This window comes from Mus musculus, chromosome 15 (genome assembly GCF_000001635.26).
Source record: "Mus musculus strain C57BL/6J chromosome 15, GRCm38.p6 C57BL/6J".
Classification (NCBI taxonomy): Eukaryota; Metazoa; Chordata; class Mammalia; order Rodentia; family Muridae; genus Mus; species Mus musculus.
This window is the reverse complement of record NC_000081.6, coordinates 3366808-3388445: the sequence shown is the minus strand read 5'-3', so window position 1 is coordinate 3388445 and position 21638 is coordinate 3366808. Positions and strand designations below refer to the sequence as shown.

The 21638-nt window shown below is 38.4% G+C and overlaps 1 protein-coding gene and 1 long non-coding RNA gene across 4 annotated transcripts in view; one reads left to right on the top strand and one right to left on the bottom strand.

The window, feature by feature from the left end:
• Positions 1-21638, top strand: part of Ghr (growth hormone receptor) — a 265598-nt gene that overhangs the window by 194907 nt on the left and 49053 nt on the right. The gene's annotated exons all lie outside the window — the stretch shown is intronic.
• Positions 2824-21638, bottom strand: part of Gm41254 — an 87133-nt gene continuing 68318 nt past the window's right edge. Inside the window, exon 5 of the long non-coding RNA XR_003951534.1 lies at positions 2824-3812. This is a non-coding gene — a long non-coding RNA (predicted gene, 41254). The remainder of the gene's footprint in view (positions 3813-21638) is intronic.

The following is a 21638-nucleotide window of genomic DNA, read 5'->3' as shown; positions in this document are numbered from 1 at the left end:
TTTATGCTTGCAGGTTAAGAGAAGGCTTTATTATGCCTTGTTTTACAAACTTGTTTTTAACATTATTGTTGTTGATATTTGGTAGTATTTATATAATGCTTGCATTGGCAAAAAATGGAATTTATTTCCCGAACCAAATTTACATATATACCTCACAATTCTGCCTTCATATAAGCAGCCTATTTTTTACATGTCATCGAACACCGCCCCCCCCCCCCCCGTCTTTGCTAATCTTCCCCTTATCTACAATACCAAACTCAACCTTCAGCTCACAGAAAAAGGTTCCACAAATCCTCCAAGGCTAGGTTTCCTGCCTTCTGTTCTACTATGGAACTTTGTCCATTGTTCAATGATAACATTTACCTCCTGAAATCTTGATTACTTGTGTGTTTGTATGTTTCTATGTGTGCTTACTTTGATTAGTGGTAAAGCCACTGGTAAGGTGGGGGTGCTGGGACCCAAAGTTCTCCACCTCAGTCCTGCTTAGTGTGTATATAAAATACAATCAAGTGTATGGACTATAGGAATTAATTACATTGTGCCTTTAATTCAATGGTCATGTTTTATGCTCTTCTTAACTCCTTTACATCACTAAAAATCTTAGTAGGAGTTTGTTTAATTACATTATAGGAATAGATTTTTTTATTTGAAAGAGTATATACTAGATGCCATTTCATGAAAAGAAAAAAGAGGAAAAAAAAAAAGGAAGAGAGAAGGGGATACCTAGCTAATTTTAAGCAGTTGCTAATTGTTTATAATGAGTGTCATAAAACCACAATTTGAATTGCATGAGTAAATTACACAGTAAATTTGTGATGTGAGGTTTAAATATCATTCCCTTGGAGGTGCCCCTAAGTGTGGACTTGTAAGATGTTCAGCAAACCTCATCTATTTATCATGTGTGCCAGACAGCATACCCCCTCTGATTCTGCTGGTTTGGAAGGGTCAAAGATGTTCATATGTTCTCTAAGAAGTATAAGAGGCTATAGAGGGGGAGGCCGTGTGTGAATTATGTTTGAGTTATGCAGTAGCCGTTCAATTGGTGAAGGCTACATCCTTCTTGCTCTTTTTTGTGGGAAGACAGGGCAGAGAAAGGATGCTCACTGGTGGCCTAAGCAGAGCATCGGAACCATCCTCTACAGTACACACTGCTCTCGGATCTCCCTTCAACTGATAAGCATGATCTCACCAAGCCATTTTCTCTATCAGCTCACAAAATGTGAGGAGCTTAACCATTACCTCTAGTCAAAATCCAAGGTTTAATCCTGACTGATGAGTACCTATCATTTCTAATGTAATGATTTCCTGTTTGTGACAAATAAGAACTCTGGAGACCGGTTGTTCAGATCTAGAAAATGCATTCTGATACTTTCACACAAGGAAATAGTCCATCCTTTCCTATTTTTCTTTATTAAACATTATCTTCCTTTTATCCTAGAGAAGATTTGACAAAGCTAGCCCTGTGCTAAACAATGTGTTTATCAGTGTGCACAGTCCATACAGAACACACAGGAGAATATGATTCAGGATAGATAGTCCAAATGTTCACATCACCTTACGTGTGTGTCTGTCACACTATACCATAAACACTTAACTGGATGTGTACATGATGCTAAAGCCTACCCCATGCCAAATACTAGCCTGATTATAGCAAGGATATCTTTTTCTTTTCTACTGAAGTAGTGTTATCTGTAAAGCTAGCAGTGTTCAACATAAAATACACTAAGAACATGCAATCAATCAACATATGTGCAAGTTTATAAACTCTCAGATTGGAAACAATGCCCCATGAGAGGAAAATAAAATAAAAACTCTTTTAGAGATATGATAAACGTTAAACAAAATGTATAAGGTTTTATTAAACCTATAAAGAGGAGGTTTCACATGACTGTGTGTCCTTCTGAAAAAAATTTCCATCTCATTTTAAAAGACCATTTTCTAACTATTTATTCTTCACACCTCACAGGCATGTGCAGGCAGAGGGTAAATAACTTCCCACAGGTGTAGCTGGAATCTTATCTCCAAGATGATCCCAGACCCTGTCAAGTTGACAGGGCATACCATCCATCACACTAGGATCCCACCAAACAGTCAAGAGGTTCTGTCGCAGTAATCTTAAGGTCTTTTCTATCCAGTCCAGTGCACCCTGGTATATGTATGTTTTATTTATTTATTTACTAACATACTTATCTATCATTTATTTATTTATTTATTTATTTATTTATTTATTTGGGTTATAGGCTGAATAATTCAACAATGGCCATCTGCATGTTGGAGAACCAAAAATCCAATAAGTATTCAGTTCAAGTAATTGGAATCAATACATAATCCCAGTCCAAGGTCAGGGGTCACCTAAAGAGTCTATCACCAGCATGAGTCCCTATCGAAAGTTGAAGAAGACAGAAGCAATGGCCAGAGCAGACTAGAGCAGCAACAGAGGCATTGCTCAAACGTGGGTCACTGACATGCATTGCTTTTTTCTGCCTTCCAGCTTTGTTCCACTGGGAGCCCCAGACTATTGGAGAGTGTTACTCATGTTCAGAAAAGTTTTTTTTCCTTGTCTGCATCTCTGTCTTCTTTAGAATTATACCTACCCAGAAGTGTATTCATCTCTTATGTATCTCAATCTGATCAAGTTAAGGGTCACAAAGAGCCACTATAATTTCCACACTTCTGTTCCATGCATCGTTTTTTATGTTTATTTTAATTTCCATGCATTAATTTTTTTTGTCTACACATATATCTTTATGAAGGTGTCAGATTCCCTGGAGCTGGCGTTTCAAATAATTGTTGCTATGTGCATGCTGGGAATTGAACTGGGTCCTCTAGAAGAGCAACCAGTGTTGTTAACCACTGAGCCATCTCTCCAGCCCCATCTCTTGTATTCTTGAATCACTATATCACCTTTACGAGAACTCATCTCTTTCTTCCTGATATGGAACAGTCCATCATAAAATATGCTTTTTTTTGTCCTTTGGGCATGGTTTTAAATATTCCTCTATACAAAGCTTCTAATCTTCCCAAGAAGAAACATGCCCTATCTTGGAATCTCTGTGACTCTCTTTCTAAATTACATAATGCAATGTCTAAGAATTTGCCTTCTGAAGTACACAGCATGACTTTAAGTCCTCAATCTATGAGTTATGCCCTGTGTGATAATGTCTAGTCATTTCTTCTTTGTGCTCTGTATTCGTTTTAGGTATTATAATTACATTTTTATTTTCAAAGAATTGTTTGGCAATTCTATATGTGATTATAATGTGTTTCAAGTAAATCTGTTCTCTACAACCTCCCCTCTACCTTTTCTTGTACTTTCCTAACCACCACTGTTTCCTCCTAGTCTCGTATACTCTTTTTTTAAACTCCCTGAGTTTTCTTAGTCTTGCCAGCATATGTGTGGCTGCAGTTTATCAATTGGAACATGAGCAGCCTATCAGGGATGGATCTGAAGAAAACTAACTCTCCCTCTGCCAGCAGCCATCAGTTGTGGTGCTTTGTGAGCACCATGTCCATGCTGGAATTGTTTCTGCCTTGATCTTGTCCAGGTCTTTGACATGCAGTCATAAATGATGGGCATTCACGTGTGCAGCAGCTGTGACATGCCTACCCAATAAACACTGTTCCCTGCAGTCATCCACTTCCTCTGGTTCTGAAGGTCTTTCCAACTCCTGAGATGTGAAGGGTGTGATACAGATGTCTCATTTAAAGCTGAGCACTCTGCAGTCTCTTCTGGGCTAGTCACAGATCTCTGTATTAATCACCATCTATTGCAGAAAGAGGTTTCTCCAAAGAGTCTTGAGAGCTGCAGTGACCTATAAATATAAAGACAAGTATTTAGTTGGCAGTTTAATTCTATGTTAATTTAGCAGAAGTGCCTCTAAATGTTAAGAACAGCTACTTTATAAAGTTCTCAGAAAGATTATAGTTAAGCAGAAATACCTAGACCCTTTATAAAATACATGGTATGTATTGTATACTCTTTGTGGCTCTCATTTTAATCCAACATTTATTAGACTGAATATTGTTCAGCTACCTCTACTCAACTCTACTATGTGTCCTAAAATCATAATAGGTTGAGCTTAATGTAAATTTTTGTGCATTTTCTATCTCCTATTAATAAACTGTATAATACTTATGATTAGAGGTTGTATCTTATAATCCTTGTACATTCTAGTTCCCAGTAAGGACCTAGAACATCCTTCATTGTCAATGAATAGTTAAAATTTACACTTGAAAGAAATGCAGGTGACACAAAGTTTCCCCCAACACTTAAGTCCTCTTACTACTTCATGGTCTTCATGTCCTTCATTGGGCATTCATAAAAAGGGCAGAATAAGCAGAGAGAAAGCTGGATGTGTCTCTCATCCATTGCTGTATATACTTAGACTCTTTCCTAAAAGCCTTCTGCTGAGATTTACCATCTGGACGTGGAGTTAGGGTCATAGTGTGAAGTTGTTGTATGTTGTAGATCTCTGTTCAATCACTGCTGTATCTGGACAGCTCAAACAAAAACTGAAGCAGCCCTGCCCCTGTCGAGCATTCTTTTCTTATTGAGTAATGTCAACATTAAGAACTAGTTGCCTAACCCCATTAAAAATGGGGCACAAAGAATTCTCAATTGAGGAATATTGAATGGCTGAGAAGCACCTGAAAAAATGTTCAACATCCTTAATCATCAGGGAAATGAAAATCAAAATAACCCTGAGATTACACCTCACACCAGTCAGAATGGCTAAGATAAAAAATTCAGGTGACAGCAGATGCTGGCAAGGATGTGGAGAAAGAGGAACACTCCTCCACTGCTGGTGGGATTGCAAGCTTATACAACCACTCTAGAAGTCAGTCTGGAGATTTCTCAGAAATTTGGACATAATACTACCGGAAAATCCAGCAATACCTCTCCTGGGCATATACCCAGAAGAAGTTCCAACCGGTAATAAGAACACATGCTCTACTATGTTCATAGCAGCCTTATTTATAATAGCTAGAAGCTGGAAAGAACCCAGATGCCCCTCAACAGAAGAATGGATACAGAAAATGTGGTACATTTATACAAGGGAGTACTAATCAGCAATTAAAAACAATCGATTTATGAAATTCTTGGAGAAATGGAGGTACCTGGAGGATATCATCCTTAGTGAGGTAACCTAATCACAAAAGAAGTCATTAGATATGCATATCAAGTAGATATTAGCCCACAAACATAGAACACCCAAGATACAATTTGCAAAACACAAGAAAATCAAGAAGAGGGAAGACCAATGGGTGGATACATCATTCCTCCTTAGAATAGGGAACAAAATACCCATGAAAGGAGTTACAGAGACAAAGTTTGGAGCTAAGATGAAAGGATGGACTATCCAGAGACTACCCACCCAGGGATCCATCTCATAATCAGCCACCAAAGCCAGACATTATTGCATATGCCAGAAAGATTTTGCTGAAGGGACCCTGTTATAGCTGTCTCATATGAGGCTATGCCAGTGCCTGGCAAATACAGAAGTGGATGATCACAGTCATCTATAAGATGGAACACAGGGCCCCCAATGGAGAAGCTAGTGAAAACACCCAAGGAGCTTCAGGGGTCTGCAACCCTATAGGTGGAACAACAATATGAACTAACCAGTACCCCCAGAGCTTGCATCTCTAGCTGCATATGTAGCAGAAGATGGCCTAGTCGGCCATCACTGGGAAGAGAGACCCCTTAGTATTGCAAACTTTATATGCCCCAGTACAGGTGAATGCCAGGGCCAAGAAGCGGGAGTGGGTGGGTAGGGGAGCAAGGTAGAGAGAGGGTATAGGGAACTTTCGGGATAGCATTTGAAATGTATATAAAGAAAATATCTAATTGAAAAAAGAAATGTAAATGAAGAAAATATTTAATAAAAATTGGAAAAAGAAAAAAATTCAAGCTATGCATGTGAGAATGAAGGGGAAGTCTGAATGTCTGGAAATTGTGAAAATAAAAAAATATTTGTAGATTTTTCATGTACATACAGTATATAAAATAAACATAAACTTAATAAAAAACCAGCATGTATGTAAAATACAAATTAACAAATTATTAAAAAAAAAAAAAAACTAGTTGCCTTACTTGCAAATGAAATGTAATTTTCTCCAAGGGAATCTCACTGGGGAGACTGGCTACTCTAGTGGTACATGCCCAGCAGTGTATCTACAGAAAACAAACTCAAAAGCATCTTTGAAGTTTTTTGTCTCATAATGTCATGTCAAGGCATACTCCTTTTTAAACTTTATCTTTTATATTTTTTATGTTTTTTCCTCCCCCTTTTTTTTCCTTTCTGGGTCCTCTGTGTATGGATTATGGCTCCAGTTTATTTTTTTCTGGCATTCCTGAGTGTATGAATAAATCATTTTCTACATCTATATCTGCTTCTTGTGCCTTTTCCTGGGCTCTTTTCCTTGTATTTGTTTGATTTGTACTATTCCGATGTGTTAGTTTTTGTTCTGTCTTGTATTTTATTTTACTTTATTTTATTATTCTGTATGTTTTCTAAGGAGACAAGGATCCTGATGGGAGTGGAGAGGACTAGAAGCAGAGGGAGGGGAACTTAATCAGGATATATTATGTGAGAAAAAAAATGTATTTTCAATAAAATTCTTGTTGCCTCGTAGTACAGCTAAAAGGTTACCGTAAAGGAAGTGTGGCTCTGGACAATGTGTGTTAGATGAACACGCAGCATTCCTGTGTCATGGGGGGACCTGAGCTCTGGGCACACATTAGAAAACAGCACGGACTGGGTTCTGACATCGAAGCTGACTTTGAATTCTTCAGAGTCTAGTTGTTTATAAAGGATTCAGTCAGCGATTCAGTAAGTAAACATGGGTTCTGGTGATTGTTTTTAAGGAGACAGTGTTTATGTTGGCTCTCTCTAGAAGCCAAATGAGTGGTAAACTCTCCCTGATTCACAGGCAGCACTAATCTCCAAATGATGCCATGAAGCCTAGTGGTGCACTCCATCCCCCCTCTTTGCTTTCAGAAACAGCAGGCAGGACGAATTGTGTACTTTATACAAAGGAAATGGAGGTAGAGAGAAGACAGCTTACTGGGCACTCTCAGTGGACCAATAGAGAGTACAGTGTATCCATTCTTGGTTTAACAAAACTAAACTAGTGTAGTGTAGAGGTTTGCCTGCAATCATGGCTCTTGGGAAGTTGCAGCATGAAGGTCAGTAGTTCAAGACCAGCCTCAGTTACATAACAAAGCCAAGGTGAATCTGAGCTATGTGAGACCCTGCCTCAGGAAGAAATAAACTTAGACAATTCTTCAAACAGCCAAGTCAATATTCACTTGTCAGTGACACTTCTCCAAGCTCAAACGCCCAAATAAAGACTATAATCATCACAATGTACATGTTATCACTGTTACACAGTGGCTGTTTTCACAATGAGTAGCTGGAAAGAAGAAGGGCTCTTTAGAAAAAGATAAATATCCAGTCGTAACATTTCTAAAACGATCCTTCAATTTCTAACAGTGTTCTAAGCCATAAGTGGCAAATCTACATTTCCTACCTACATACAACAAATCTTCCCCCTCTCCTCACGTTTCAGCCACTATTAGTAAGACCTCTGTAACAAAGGTCTTTTTGATTTACATTATGTAGTATGTTCTTCTGTTTCTTGGGGCAGGGACTTTTTTTTTAAGATTTATTTATTATTACAGTGTACATAAGTACACTGTAGCTGACTTCAGATGCACCAAAAGAGGGCGTCAGATCTCATTAAGGGTGGTGGTGAGTCACCATGTGGTTGCTGGGATTTGATCTCAGGACCTTTGGAAGAGCAGTCAGTGCTCTTACCCATTGAGCCTTCTCAAAGTTTGCTAAGTATTTTTAAGCACTTCCCTAGAAATTACAGTGTGCCTGTGTGTCCTCTATACTCAGATTCCCAGCAGGCTTTTTTTTTTTTCTTTTTTGGCAAAGTATAACATACGTGTTCAGGGATAAAAACCAAAATAAACATTCTCTTGCCCTAGGTGGCCTGAGACAGTAGGTGAGCACTCTCTAGTGACAGTGGAAAGTTAAGTGGCCCACAGTTTGTTGTGACATATTCAGCATTATCTATAGCCTATAAAATTTTTTGGTTCACTAGATCCACTGCTTCAAACCCAATTCTTTAATCACCGAAGAGCTGTAGATCCTATAGGGTAGACGTAAATTATGTCTTGTAGGAAATGAACATCTACATTTGTTGTTCCAGAAAGGTGCTTGGTACACATAGCTCCTGTGTATGATAAACAATTTTGTTTTGTTTTCTTTTGTTCTGTTTTAGGTAATATATAGTTATGTATGGAAGAAAACTATTCAATCTTCCATGGGTATGTTATGTATTTAATATAAGTTAATCTCGGTATTTACTGAGAAAGAGTAATCCACATTGCATTTGTAAAAGATACATGAATTTAAAAAGTTAAAGCATAAATACCAGGATTCTTTTCAAGTAATTGAGTATCTAGTGGCAAGCATGCAATATGATACAATATGCACTTGAACCAAAACCATTCAAGAGGTGATTGTTGTCTAAACAGAGAACTTGTAACTTAGTAATAAGGCTATATATCTTTTTTTAAAGCTGTTAAAATGTATGACTTCTTAGATATACTTTTTCTCACGATCCACAATATGTGGTATATATTGATCAATCTCAAGCCCGTGGGGGGGGGGGGGGCTGGTGACATGGCTCAGCGGTTAAGAGCGCCGACTGCTCTTCCAAAGGTCCTGAGTTCAAATCCCAGCAACCACATGGTGGCTCACAACCATCCGTAACGAAATCTGATGCCCTCTTCTGGAGTGTCTGAAGACAGCTACAGTGTAATTACATGTGATAAATAAATTAAAAAAAAAAAAAAGAACAAATCAAGCCCGTGGGGTTTTACTTCAGTGTTTCTTAAGAGCAGTTTAAAGTTCGAGCTCTTATGGGTGAGCATTTAATCCATCTTGAGTGGGGATTTTTGCACACATGACTTGAATTGGGAAACTACACTCTTCTTTTTTATGTGGGTATTTGATTTCCCCAGAATTACTTAAAATCTTTCAGAAAAATCACTTAACCATAAAGGGGAGGCTTTCATACAGTCAAAGTATCTATTGAATTTGGAAGAAATTGCCTATGGTGAAGCCCAGCACCATGTGCAGTGATTTACAACAATAACGAAATATCAGTTTAATAAACAACATATTTGCCTACAAATCAACAATATGAGTTATAAAATAAGCTACTTCAGGTCTTCTTTTTCCTTAGGTCAACATTTATTTAAACCAGAGGTTGCAAACTAACCCTCAGACCAGATGCATATGCTATAAATAAGTTTTGTTTATTTAACCCAACCATGACCATTTGTTTCAGCTTGTCTGTGACTGCTTCAGGGTAATTATGATATAGAGCATAAACCTAAGAATCTAAATTAGTCCTAGCTGGTCTCTTAAGAATTTGTACCAAATACTATTCTAATCATATCAATAACTCTTTTGTGGTATTTTATTTTATGAGATTAAGCCTTCATTTTATGCTGGTGGCCATCTTTTAGTTTCCTGTAAAAATTATCTTCAGTTTGGTAATGTGTTAATGAGAACAAAACATTCACTTTATTGGTCTATTTCATAGTCAACTCTTCTGAAATAAAGTATATAGTAAAGTAAGAATTAACTGTCTGGAAATCAATATGGACTTGTGCATTTGTTGTTATTAAAGATACTCCATCCAATGGAAGCTAAACACGTTTGAATATTTGTCAATAGATACCAGGGACAATTATTTACAACTGACTATCTGAGACATGGCATTACTATGCCAAATACTTGTACCTGAAAAGTCAGGAAAACAGACAGCTATAGTTTGACTTTGCACAGTTGTGCATCTTTTATAAACTGACTCCTGGATTGAATTCATGATCCAAAAATAAAAGCTAAAAAGCTTCCGTTAGGGGAGCGGGGGAAACCGGGAAGTGTGTAGAGAAGGGAAACCATAATCAGGATATATGACAAATAAAATGAAAAAGGAGGACTTAAGAAGATGTGCATCATTAAATATTACACAGTGGCAACATTACACTATTACGATAGACATATTTTCATAGTTCACTTTTAAGTCCTTGAGATATTCATAAGTGTCATTTGTACCTTTATTTTTTGGTAGGTTCTCTTGAGTTTTCATGTGTTGTTGAGAATTAGCGTATAACTTTTCTTTTTTCTCTCCTAAAAATATTTCAAACCCAAATTTCAATTATTGTGAAAGCAGATATTAATATAGAGCCAGTCTCTGCTGTGTTGTCAGTACATATTGCTTTCTATACTGGGCACCATGAAGTTGTGCCAGGAATACTGCACACAGATCATCAGGGTGGACAAAGAAAGTTTAATGCCATCCCTACTGCAATAGAAGCTCTCCTTCCTGTGAATTGAAATAACTTTCTAAAATTGTGCCCCTTTAGCATTGAACCACAAGTTGCAGAATTACAGTGACCTGGCTATGGAAAGTCCTACCTGTCCTTCCCTTTATTTACTACTTAGCTTTTTCTGTCATCTTGAGTTCTAGAAAAGACCCTGCCTCAAATGCAGTATATCTCACATTGAATAACATTTCTTCAGGAAATGAGTTTCACAGACTTTCAGACAATTTTGAGGAAAACAAATGCTTCTTTGTTTTTTTAAATACAACTTTAGTGTTACAGTTACTTTTTACATCCATAAAGAGTTGCAAAGGCTTAAGTAGCCCCAGTTCCCTGCTCCACCACTATGTCAGTCTGGGTGAGATATTAGTTTACCTATTTACAGGTAGAAAGGCAGAGAGACCAAAAGGGAAGGCCAGATGGACTCTCTAGTCACTACACAGCTGAGGGGCCTGATGGGAAAGACAGGGCTTAGAGGAAGTACAGAAAAGCAGTTGCAGCCTGGCTGACTTGCTTCGATGTCCCCACAGGGCTAATTCTGTAAAATGTTTAGCACAGTGCTTGGTTCCCTCCACCCCCTACTAGAAATTGTTTCTAGGAATGAAAGAGTTGAATTTTGTATTACAGCTAAATGTTCTGCCATTATAGCAACATTTTTTCTGTTTTCAAAATGGCAAGTCTTTCCCCAACTGGATAAACCTCAGTACAAAGCTTCCTCCTCAGAGCCTTTAAGAGGTTTATTGTGTAGACAAAGCATGTGCTCTTCGCTGAGGGACTATGGGTTGTTAATCAGTGTTGAGCAAGGACTGTCATTTTCTTCAGTGGTGTAACAACTGATAAATTGCTCAAACTCTAGTACACAATCCCACTCGTGTTCACTCAGGCAACCATAATTAAACTCAGTAGATAAAAAAATAAAACATCTCATCAACGTAGAAGGAAGCTTGTTAGAAAGGGGAGTTTCAATGGGAGAGCAAAGGGGATGAGAGAGGGTAACATGGAATGAAAATGACCCAAATTCAGTATGTATGTGTATGAAATTGTCAAGAATAAAAGAAGAAAAAGGAGTGGATGTGTAAGGAGGTTGAAAGGATCTGGCAGGAGTTGCAGGAAGGCAAAGAATATCATCAAAATATATAGGATGAAAATTTTAATTAAAAAAAGAAGGAAGAAAGGAGAAAGGAAATGATAGGTCTCAATCCAAAGCTGACTGAGTGAAGTGTTGATGTCCAAGACAGGACAGATGAGTCAACATCAGTCGTCACTCATGCATGACAAAGTTTTCTCGTAACTCTCCCAAGTTAATAAGCAAAGGGCCAGTCTAACATACATTAAGATTCAGTTCCACGAGAGCAGAAATTTCTATTTTCTTCTTGCAGTTTACTTAGAATTTTGAAGGATATCTGGCTCATAAGAGGGGACAAATAAAGTATGTCTTAGGGGAATGACTGGACATTCACTGTAACCGAGTGAGTGGCAGTCCTATATGCTCACATCCTAGGAGAAAATACTACCACCAATGAACCTTTACAAACAGACAAGAAGAGCTCAGCCATAGCCTGCACAACAAGGCAGATCAAGTGTGGGAACAGGGAACCCAGATGCACAGCCCCACCAGGATGCTAGCCTCCACAATCTTGCCCACCTTGGCCTTTCAAATCAAGAGTCATTGTGGTGACAGGCTGGCTGGTGCTCATGTATGTCCTTTCTCATTTGGGATTTGGGACTCTTGGGGTTTTATTTTCACTTTTAGCTTCTTGGTGTCTGAAGCTGTTCTTCAGAAAACTGTATTCAGACATGACTCTTTCATCCGTATGCATTTTAGTTACCAACAGAGGAGGCAAATGGGTCACTTAAAATGAAACAATTCCATCCCTTTTAGTACACTGTAAACATAGCCCTAGCTTTAACTGTAATTGTAGTGTATGGGTGATGCTGTAATTATAATATTATGGTTGAGAACCTTCTCAATAGAAAACACTGAAGTTCATTGTGCACAGCTTAAGGTGCCCCCATGGTCCTCTTCAGTATAAACGAGCCTGATTAACCCATTGCAACAAAAGCATTGTAGGATGTTAATAATACAAGATCAAGGGCCAGAGTAAAATTACAGGGAATGTGTTGGCTTTAACTTTCCTGTGCTCCTCAAACCTTGCATAAAGGTCAAGTACAGAGCAGGGGAGCTTTGCTGACTTGAACAAAATCACAGGGAGAAACAAACTTGAAAGACCAGCTCCCTTACTGTTTTGCCCCTGCTCCTGGCAAAAGAACCTTGCATAAGTTGATGACATTCTGGCTTAAAGTTTGCTTCTCTGAATACAGTTTTCTTTGCTCTTCAAGAGACAGGTCCAGTAGCTCTAGGTGCTATAGTAATGCTTTTTGTCTGGGGTGTTTCAAATACTGGGTGCATTTGTCAGGTCATTGAAACATAAGCTAAAATGTGTACTTTAGATGATCTGACTATTTAAATAAAAAACAAAAGATCAAACAAAACAAAACAAAAAACCTAAAGACTGGAGATTTCCAGCAGCAACAACAACAAATTGTTTTGAAGTCAAAAGAGCATAGTCAGAGATTCTGGCCTGGAGAACTTGAGCAAAGGCATGTGCTAGTGGATACCTGCTTATTGTCAACAGGGGAATATTTGTGTTTTCATTGCATGTCAGGTGTGACAAAGACATATGCATACCTAACAAAGGATGGAGCAATCTGTGGATGGACTACAGCAGTCTGGAGTTTATTGCTACAGAGTTTCCTCCATATTATGTGTGGCTCCAAATGGTGAATCAGGTTGGCAGGGAATTTGGAACATGAAAACAAGTGTTAATGTTATTTTTTGAAGTAAAGTTGGTTATGGTCAGCCATTCAAAGAGTATGAATGTGCATTTATGGTTGTGGTATTAGCCATTCTAAGAGTATGAATGTGTGTTTATGTGTATTTTGGAGTATAAAGGAGGAAATAATTTCTTTCCTTGGCTTTCTCTTTATTCCTAAATTTTACTAGAGCCCCGTTTATCTCCCCCACATAAAGCCCCAAAACAAATTCCTCACCGTCCCTGTTAATATAGAAACATGAGATTTCATTTTCCCTACTATTTTACTCCCTTGTTCTGCTCTAAATGTACAAGGAAGAGACAAGGGAGGGGGAAGAAAAATGAAATAGAAATAGAAGTAGAAATATTTCTTGTACCTCGCTGGCAGCTTACATGACAACCACCTGAAGTTCGGTGGTTTCTCACTTCGTTTGTGGCATCCTCAACAAGCCAATGATCTGCAAAGTCAGCAGCCCTGAAGCTCCTGTCTCTCAAATTAACCAGCACCTGAACAGTAGCCTTTCCTATCTGAAAATGTCATAAAGCACACTCAGATATGTGAAAGATGAAGTCCTCCCAGAAACCTGACTAAATATCTAGACTACATCAGAGAAACTGGGCCTCAGCTCTGAGCCACATTAAACTGGGGCTCTGGACAAGTCACTTAACCTGGGAGGCTTTAGGTGCTCATCTGTCAATGAGAATATGTGCTGCCTTCTTTACAGCTGACACAAAAATGTCCACTGAGTGTGAGCCTCCTCTTTACTGTCCAGATCTGAAAACACATGGTGTAGTGCTTCATTAACATATCACTAACACAGAGAAGAGTACATGTATACACACAACCCAATGTCTAAGGGCCTTCAGGATACTCTTATAAGGAAGTACTAATTTTTCTGCATTAAATTATTTTCTTTTATTATTTTAATTAATTAGTTAATTAATTAAATTTTATAGCTCTATTTGGAAAAGAGCCCTCACGGTGCAACAACAAAGGAATGGATAAAGAAAATGTGGTATATGCATATGTACAATGGAATTTAATTCAACCATAAAAACATACAAAATTATGTCATTTTTCAGAAAAATGTATGTACCTGGAAATGACCATATAAGCAAATTCAGTCCATTCCAGAAAGACAAATATTGCTTTTGTCCCTGCCAGCAAGAACACACTCAGGACAACCGGAATCTTCTGTGGCAAAAGGCTTTATTGCTTACTTCTCAGGAGGAAGACCCCGAACCCAGAAAATGGCGCTGCTTATATAGCCCGCAGCATGACGTTTTAGCACCTGATGTGGCATGACAGATCCTGATTTGTTGTTCGCCCATCACCCCATTACTACGCCCTGAGATGGGCAGTGACTAGGTGTGAGTTCACTCTTGCACTTGCGCATAAGGCTTGTTTACTAGTTAGGCGCAATGGAAGCTAGCGCCATCTTATAATGGCGATTGCTCACGGCACGGCTCTCCACATTTCTCTCTTTTTATTTTATTAAAATTTGAGGCTGGTCTAGGCCTCTGTAGTCATGTCCATCTGCTGTGGCTCTTGTCTTAGGTCATTTCTCCAATGTCACAGCCTTTTTTGTCATAGGGTAACCCTATCGCCACCGGGTCCCGTGTCTTAGGTTGGTCTGTACATGAGGAAAGTTGCCTGTCTCTGGATATCGCAGTACTGTGTGACAGTAACTGCTAAATGACCTAGGGCGAACTCTATAAAAAAGGCAAGCCAAAAAACGAATTAGTAAACCTCAGCGAAGTGTAAGTGTTGAGCAATGAACGTTGAGTTTCTTACATCCCAGTGTAATGGATTCACAAATTCGTGGGACGCAATAGCAGAGAACTCAGATGCCATTTAGGTCTTAAGCATGGACAGCCAAATACAGGGGAGGCCCCTTGTTCAATGGCTGCAAGTGCTTGAGCAATAACGACCTTGTCATGGTTTTGTTGGGTTCTGAGCTTACAAACTAACTAGAGCATAAACACAAGTCTACAGCAGATGGCAGCAGCAAATAAAACTATCCCCACCCATTCTTTAAAATAAGAAAATGTAGATGAAATCCAGGAGGAGGTCAGTATCTTTCACACTATCTTCGATGAATATCTTGCGGGTGAGTCGTTCTGGCAGCCAAAATGGGTTGTCTTTATTCTGTGGAAAAACACAAATAGTTCTCCTGGATCCTATTAATATAGGATCTGGGCCTTTCCACAGACCAGTTAAAACATCCTTCCATTTGACCATTTCTTTTGGTCTATCAGGGTCTGTGCTATGGAGTGCCATGGAGACAACTATTTTTGGCACTGAGGGCAGAGTCTCATCAACTCCCCCCTTTTGTTTTATAAAATAAGACTTGAGTGTGCGGTGGGCACGCTCCACAATGCCTTGTCCTTGAGGATTATAAGGAAGGCCAGTCAGGTGAGTGACATCTATTTGATGACAAAATTGTTGAAATTTTGTAGAAGTATATGTTGGCCCATTATCTGTTTTTAGGATTGTGGGTTTGCCCCAAGCACTCCAGGCTTTTAGGCAGTGCTGTACAACATGAGAGGCTTTTTTACCTGTTAAAGGTGTGGCAAACATTACACTAGAGCAGGTGTCAATAGAGACATGTAAATATTGATTTTTCTCAAAGGAAGAAATATGTGTGACATCCATTTTTTAGCTTAAAGAACGGGAGCTAATAGTGGAGCAGGACTGATAGCCTAGCCCTTGTAAAGAGTGTGATGACTGAGTTATTGGCCAGGTTTTTGGCCACCAGTGAGAAGAAATAATACTTTTGTCTGTTCTTGTATCTAAAATTTCCTTAAATTGTTTTTCTTTTATAACTAACTCCAAGAATGGCCTGGAGTTAATAATAAAGGCATTATTAAGTAAGCAGAATCATTTCTAGTCGAACCAATCTCTCTGGGAACTTGAGGAATATTAGAGGAGGGAAAATAGCCATGTAGGCTTGGCAAAATTATTAGTTGAGCTATTTTATCTCTTTGTGATATAGAAAAGACACCATGAGGGCAGGAACAGAGAACTTGAAGTTCCCCTTTATAATCTTGATCTATAACTCCAGGGTGGACAATAAGGCCTTGTAAGGTGAGGGAAGCCCGGCCCAAAATTAGGCCGACACTTTCAGATGGCAAAGGTCCCTTGTAATCAGTAGGAATTGGCTGTACTCTTAGCTGAGGCATCAGTATGAAATGGGTGGAGGCACGGAGGTCTAATTTAGCCGAGCCTTTTGTTGTCCTGTGGACTGTGGTGTCTACCTGTTGCCCATCGGAGTCCCATATGTTTTGGGGCCCTGGGACTTGAGGGCCCAAAACTCGTTTTTTGAAATGTTTTTAGTCTCATTTTCTACCATTTGAGGGGGTCCTGGCTGTAAGAGCCTGTCTCGTACATTTCTAATTGAACGACAGTCTTTAGCCCAATGATATCTTTTCTTACATTTAGTACATAATCTTGGGGCTGTCTTTTTTATGGGGGCTTTGCAGTCTTTTTTTAAATGTCCTGGTTTGTCACAATTAAAGTAAAGTTTGAGCTCTGCTGAGTCTGAGCGCCTCCGCCCCTGTAGAATGGCGGCTAACAAACTAGTATTAGTAAGCGGCCCTCCAAGCTCACGGGAAACCTTTAACCAGTCCTGTAACCCCTTACTCTTTTTAGGTGTGATTGTTAATCTGCATTTTTGCGTAGCTTGTTCATAAACCAGCTGTTTAATTAAAGGCATAGCTGCCTCTGGATCACCAAATATCTTCTCTGTTGCCTCTGTTATTTTGGCCACAAAATCTGAGAATGACTCTTGTGCACTCTGGGTGATTTTTGTCAAATGTCTATTTGTCTCCCCCTTCCTAGAGAGTGCCTTCTATGTCTTAACAGTGGCAGCTGAGATCTGAGTGTATGTTCCCCAATGATAATTTGTTCGGTTAGCAGCATGTTGTCTCTGACCTGTAAGCAATTTAAACGTCTATGTTTTTTGGTCCCCTTCCATGGTGGCATTGGCCCTTGCCTGCGTCTGGCAGGAGTTTTGTCACAAGGCTTTTTACTCAAGATACATTCCCATACTGGGGGCTGTAGCTTTTACTACAGTCTGTCAATCACCAGGAGTCATAGCGTGATTTGCAAGTCTTTCGATTTGTGTTATAGTGAAATTAGCACTGACTCCATAATTGTGGACTGTTTTTGTAAGCTCTTTAATCTGTATATACTCTACCAGAGCATGAACACGTCCACCCTCAGCTCCCTCAAACACTGGAAATGTTTGTTGTATTTTTCTCTGTTCCTCTTTTGAAATGAACAAGTCTGAATGATATCTCTGTACATAAGGTTCTGAATGGTACCTCTGCACATAAGATTTTGAATGGTACCTCTGTACATAGGGTGGAGGTGCACTAGGACCCTGAAGCTGACAGTCTGGAGGCCAAGTAGCAAGCTGGCTTTTGTCAGCTGTTTTTTGCCTTTTTTTGGACTGAGTAGCTTGTATTTTATCTTGCTGGTACCTTTCTCCCTTATAACGAACTGCTTTCTCCTCTAAGTCTGTTTTTTTAGAGGAGCTAAGTCTTTTATCTGATTTTGAGCTACTAAGAGCTAGCCCCTTAAACTCATCTAGTGGTGGGTATAGGCTCTTTTTCTTAGAAACCTCTGTTGATTGATCTTTTTTCTTCTCTTTTTTCTTTTCCTTCCTTCCAAACTCTCCCCAGGTATTCTTTTCTGACATGATCTTTTCCTCGGCTTTGAGACCCGTGGAAAGACCTGTATGCTTAATTGGTGCACCATGTTTCCTCTTTGTTTTTGCTTTCTCTTCTCGCTTTACCTCTGATAGACTGTTTTGAATTTCATCTAGAATTTTTTGCCCTGCCTTAATCACTTGTTGACATGTGAAAAGGAACAGAACTTCTTCTAATGCTGGAGAAAGTTTAAGGCCAGACATATTTCGTAAAGCTGTAACGTGTCTCGCAATTTTGGTTTTGTCCTGCGAACGAGGGATTTCTCTTGTGCCTGTGTGATGGTAGTTCCAGGGTTTCAGCACCATTTATTGTGAGCTTTTGTCCCTGCCGACAAGAACACACTCAGGACAACCGCAATCTTCTGTGGCAAAAGGCTTTATTGCTTACTTCTCAGGAGGAAGACCCCGAACCCAGAAAATGACACTACTTATATACCCCACAGCATGACGTTTTAACACCTGATGTGGCATGACAGCTCCTGATTTGTTGCTCGCCCATCACTCCATTACTACGCCCTGAAATGGGCAGTGACTAGGCGTTAGTTCACTCTTACACTTACGCATAAGGCTTGTTTACTAGTTAGGCACAGTAAAAGCTAGCACCATCTTATAATGGCGATTGCTCACAACACGGCTCTCCACAATTTTCTTTTATTATTTTAATTAATTAGTTAATTAATTAAATTTTATAGCTCTATTTGGAAAAGAGCCCTCATGGTGCAACAACAAAGGAATGGATAAAGAAAATGTGGTATATGCATAAAAACATAAAAATTATGTCATTTTTCAGAAAAATGTATGTACCTGGAAATGACCATATAAGCAAATTCAGTCCATTCCAGAAAGACAAATATTGCATTCTTTTTTCATTTGTGATTCATAGAATTTATATAGATACTTAAAACTACACATTATAGGTGACATGAGAGTAGAAGTTAAACTGTCTAAGGTAAGAAAGGAGGACTAACAGAAAAAAGAAGGCTGCTGTAGGAGACATGTTCAAAGCAAATAAAAGAGAGAAATTTAAATTTTATAAACAGAATATGAGTATTTTAAAACTAATATCCATGAATAATTTAAAATTAATTAGTTAATTAAAACAAAATACCTTAATTGTGAACCAGAGGCAAGGAGAGCTGGTGTAAAATTAATAGTCATAGAAAAATATTTAATGAAAGAGATTTTGAAAGTAATAAAATATAGCCATGCATTGTTTAACAATGAAGACATTTCCTAAGAAATGCATTCTTCAGTGCTTTATTCATTGTGAGAACCTAAGAAAGTGGACAAGCAAAGCAGTGACTAGCTCTGACCATAATAAGACAGCTAATCACTGTCACAAGGTGGAACATGACTCTCCTTCATGTTTGCAAAGCCACAAAGGCCCACTGAAGAAGAGGCAAAGCATTCTAAAATGGAAGAGCTCCCTATGAAGGACTCTTGGCTGCAGACATTTGGAAAACCATCCCTTGTTCCAAGAGCATTATTTCCTACTCTAGTTCAATGGCATCCTCCTTGTTCATATTAAAACATAGCCAGAATAACTACACAGGAGATGAAAACGTTTATCAGAACCTGCTAATTAAATATGAAAATCATGCTCTTAGGCATGGAGCGGACTGATTTCTGCAGCATTTTGAAAACAAGATAGTCAAATCAATGATCCATTTTAACTGCTCCCAATCAGTGTCCAATTTAAGAAATCCAGGGTAAGGGGAAGAAACAATACAAAATCCTGAAAACCCCTTTTACTTTGGTCAGCAGCCAAACTCCGGGTGAAAAAACAGAATTCCTTCAAGAAATGTAGATTTCAGCTGGAAAAATAATTAGAAGCAGGTGATCTTAAAGTCTTAAAGGGCTGGGAGTTAAAGGGGTTTATTGAGTGCTGGTGACAGTATACACTTGCCAAAGTCCACTTTGTGAAGACTTGGCTAGAAAGGAAATGAAGTTATATAATGGAGAACAGTAATAATGTTTCCCTGATGTCTCTATCCTAGTAAAGACGCCATGACAGGGTTTCAGCCCTCAACCTACAAATGAATTGAGGGTATTTAATGAGTACCTATTTATGGCAGTATTATATTTAGAGTCCCAGGGAGGCCAAGTGTGATGGTGCACACCATTAGATCCAGCCCTGAAGAGGTAGAGGTAAATTGAATCTTTGTGAGTTTTAGAAAATAGGATCTAGACCAATCAGGTATACATCATCATGAAAACCTGTCTCAAAAACAAGAAAAAAGAAAGAAAGAAAGAAAGAAAGAAAGAAAGAAAGAAAGAAAGAAAGAAAGAAAGAAAGAAACTTGGGCTGGAGAAATACTTCATCAGTTAAAAGTACAGATTCTTGGGTCTCACAACTGTTTGTGTGACTCCAGTTTTAGGCCATCTGACAACCTCTTTTAGTGTATACTGTCACCAGCACTCAATATTTACAACCCCCACAGAAGCCTGAATAGCATATGCATAGTTAAAAATAAAATAATTCTGTTTTTTAACACCTTGGGAAGTGGCGAGGGCAGGGTAGAAAAGTTGAAAGAATGAAGATATAGCTCTCAGATCAAAAGTGTTAGAGTTATGTGCCAGAAGCTATTGTCCCCATTTTAGCAGACTATGGTATTATTAAAAGTCATGTAAAGAGGGGTATTAATTTATTGAACTGTGTTACAGAAAGCAACAGTAACAATGAAATGCTTGTATTTTGTTCATTATGGTAGTTATCTGTGGTTGTCTTGGGAATTTGCAAGCAAGGGCAAGAAAATAACCAGGAACAGCCATTTTCAGATAATGAAAATATTTGCTCCAAAATTGTTCTTGCATTGTTAAATGCTATTGGGTTAGAACTAAAAAGTAATAAGACTTGTTTTCGTTAATGCATCATAAATAAAATTTTAAAAAAATCCAAAGAAGAGTTTTATAATTACTTAAGTCATTATGATACTGTGAGAGTGTATTTAAGTTTTCCCAAGGTGTTTCTTTTTAAAGATTTCATTAAGTGTGTGAATACTAGAATAATGATTAAAATTATAATTTGGATCACTTAGTAATCAAATCAGATTAAATTGAAATCTATGACTTTTAAATGAAATTAAAATAAAATCTATGACTTTGGTGACTTTGATGATAATGTACAGCACAAAGAAGTCTCAACTCTCAAACACCTGGCTGCCATTTGTGGACTCCAAAATGGGTTGTCTAAGCAAGCATAGAATATAGCTTTTTTTTTTTTTTGGATTTTTCTTAAATTTAAAAAACAAACAAACTTCATTTCTCATGTTCACTTGATTCTTAGAAAAAGACAGATTGTATGTTTCTCTTAACATAGCAAATGAACTCAGAGGTCTGCCTGTTTTTGTAAGCACTAACAATGAGTTTAGCTTTGTAGGATTCCCACCATGCCTGGACCTAAACTTGTTCTGTCCCAGGCTGGCCTTGAACGCAGGAATCTTCCTGCCATTGTATCTTACTGACAAGCTGGTTCATTCATGCAGCTGCCTTTATTCTTTTAAGTTTGTGAAACTCCTCATACAATTTATATTTCATCTTTATATTTTGTATAGTTGAGAAACTATATATTCTTGAACTCATGTTTTCAGAGTTCTTTCCCACAGCCTTAAGGGCTGTCCTGAAGTACATAGCATTTACCATTGTGCTAAGGAACACATTCTCAAATGGAGTCATTAACCTTAAAGGGAGTCATTAACCTTAATA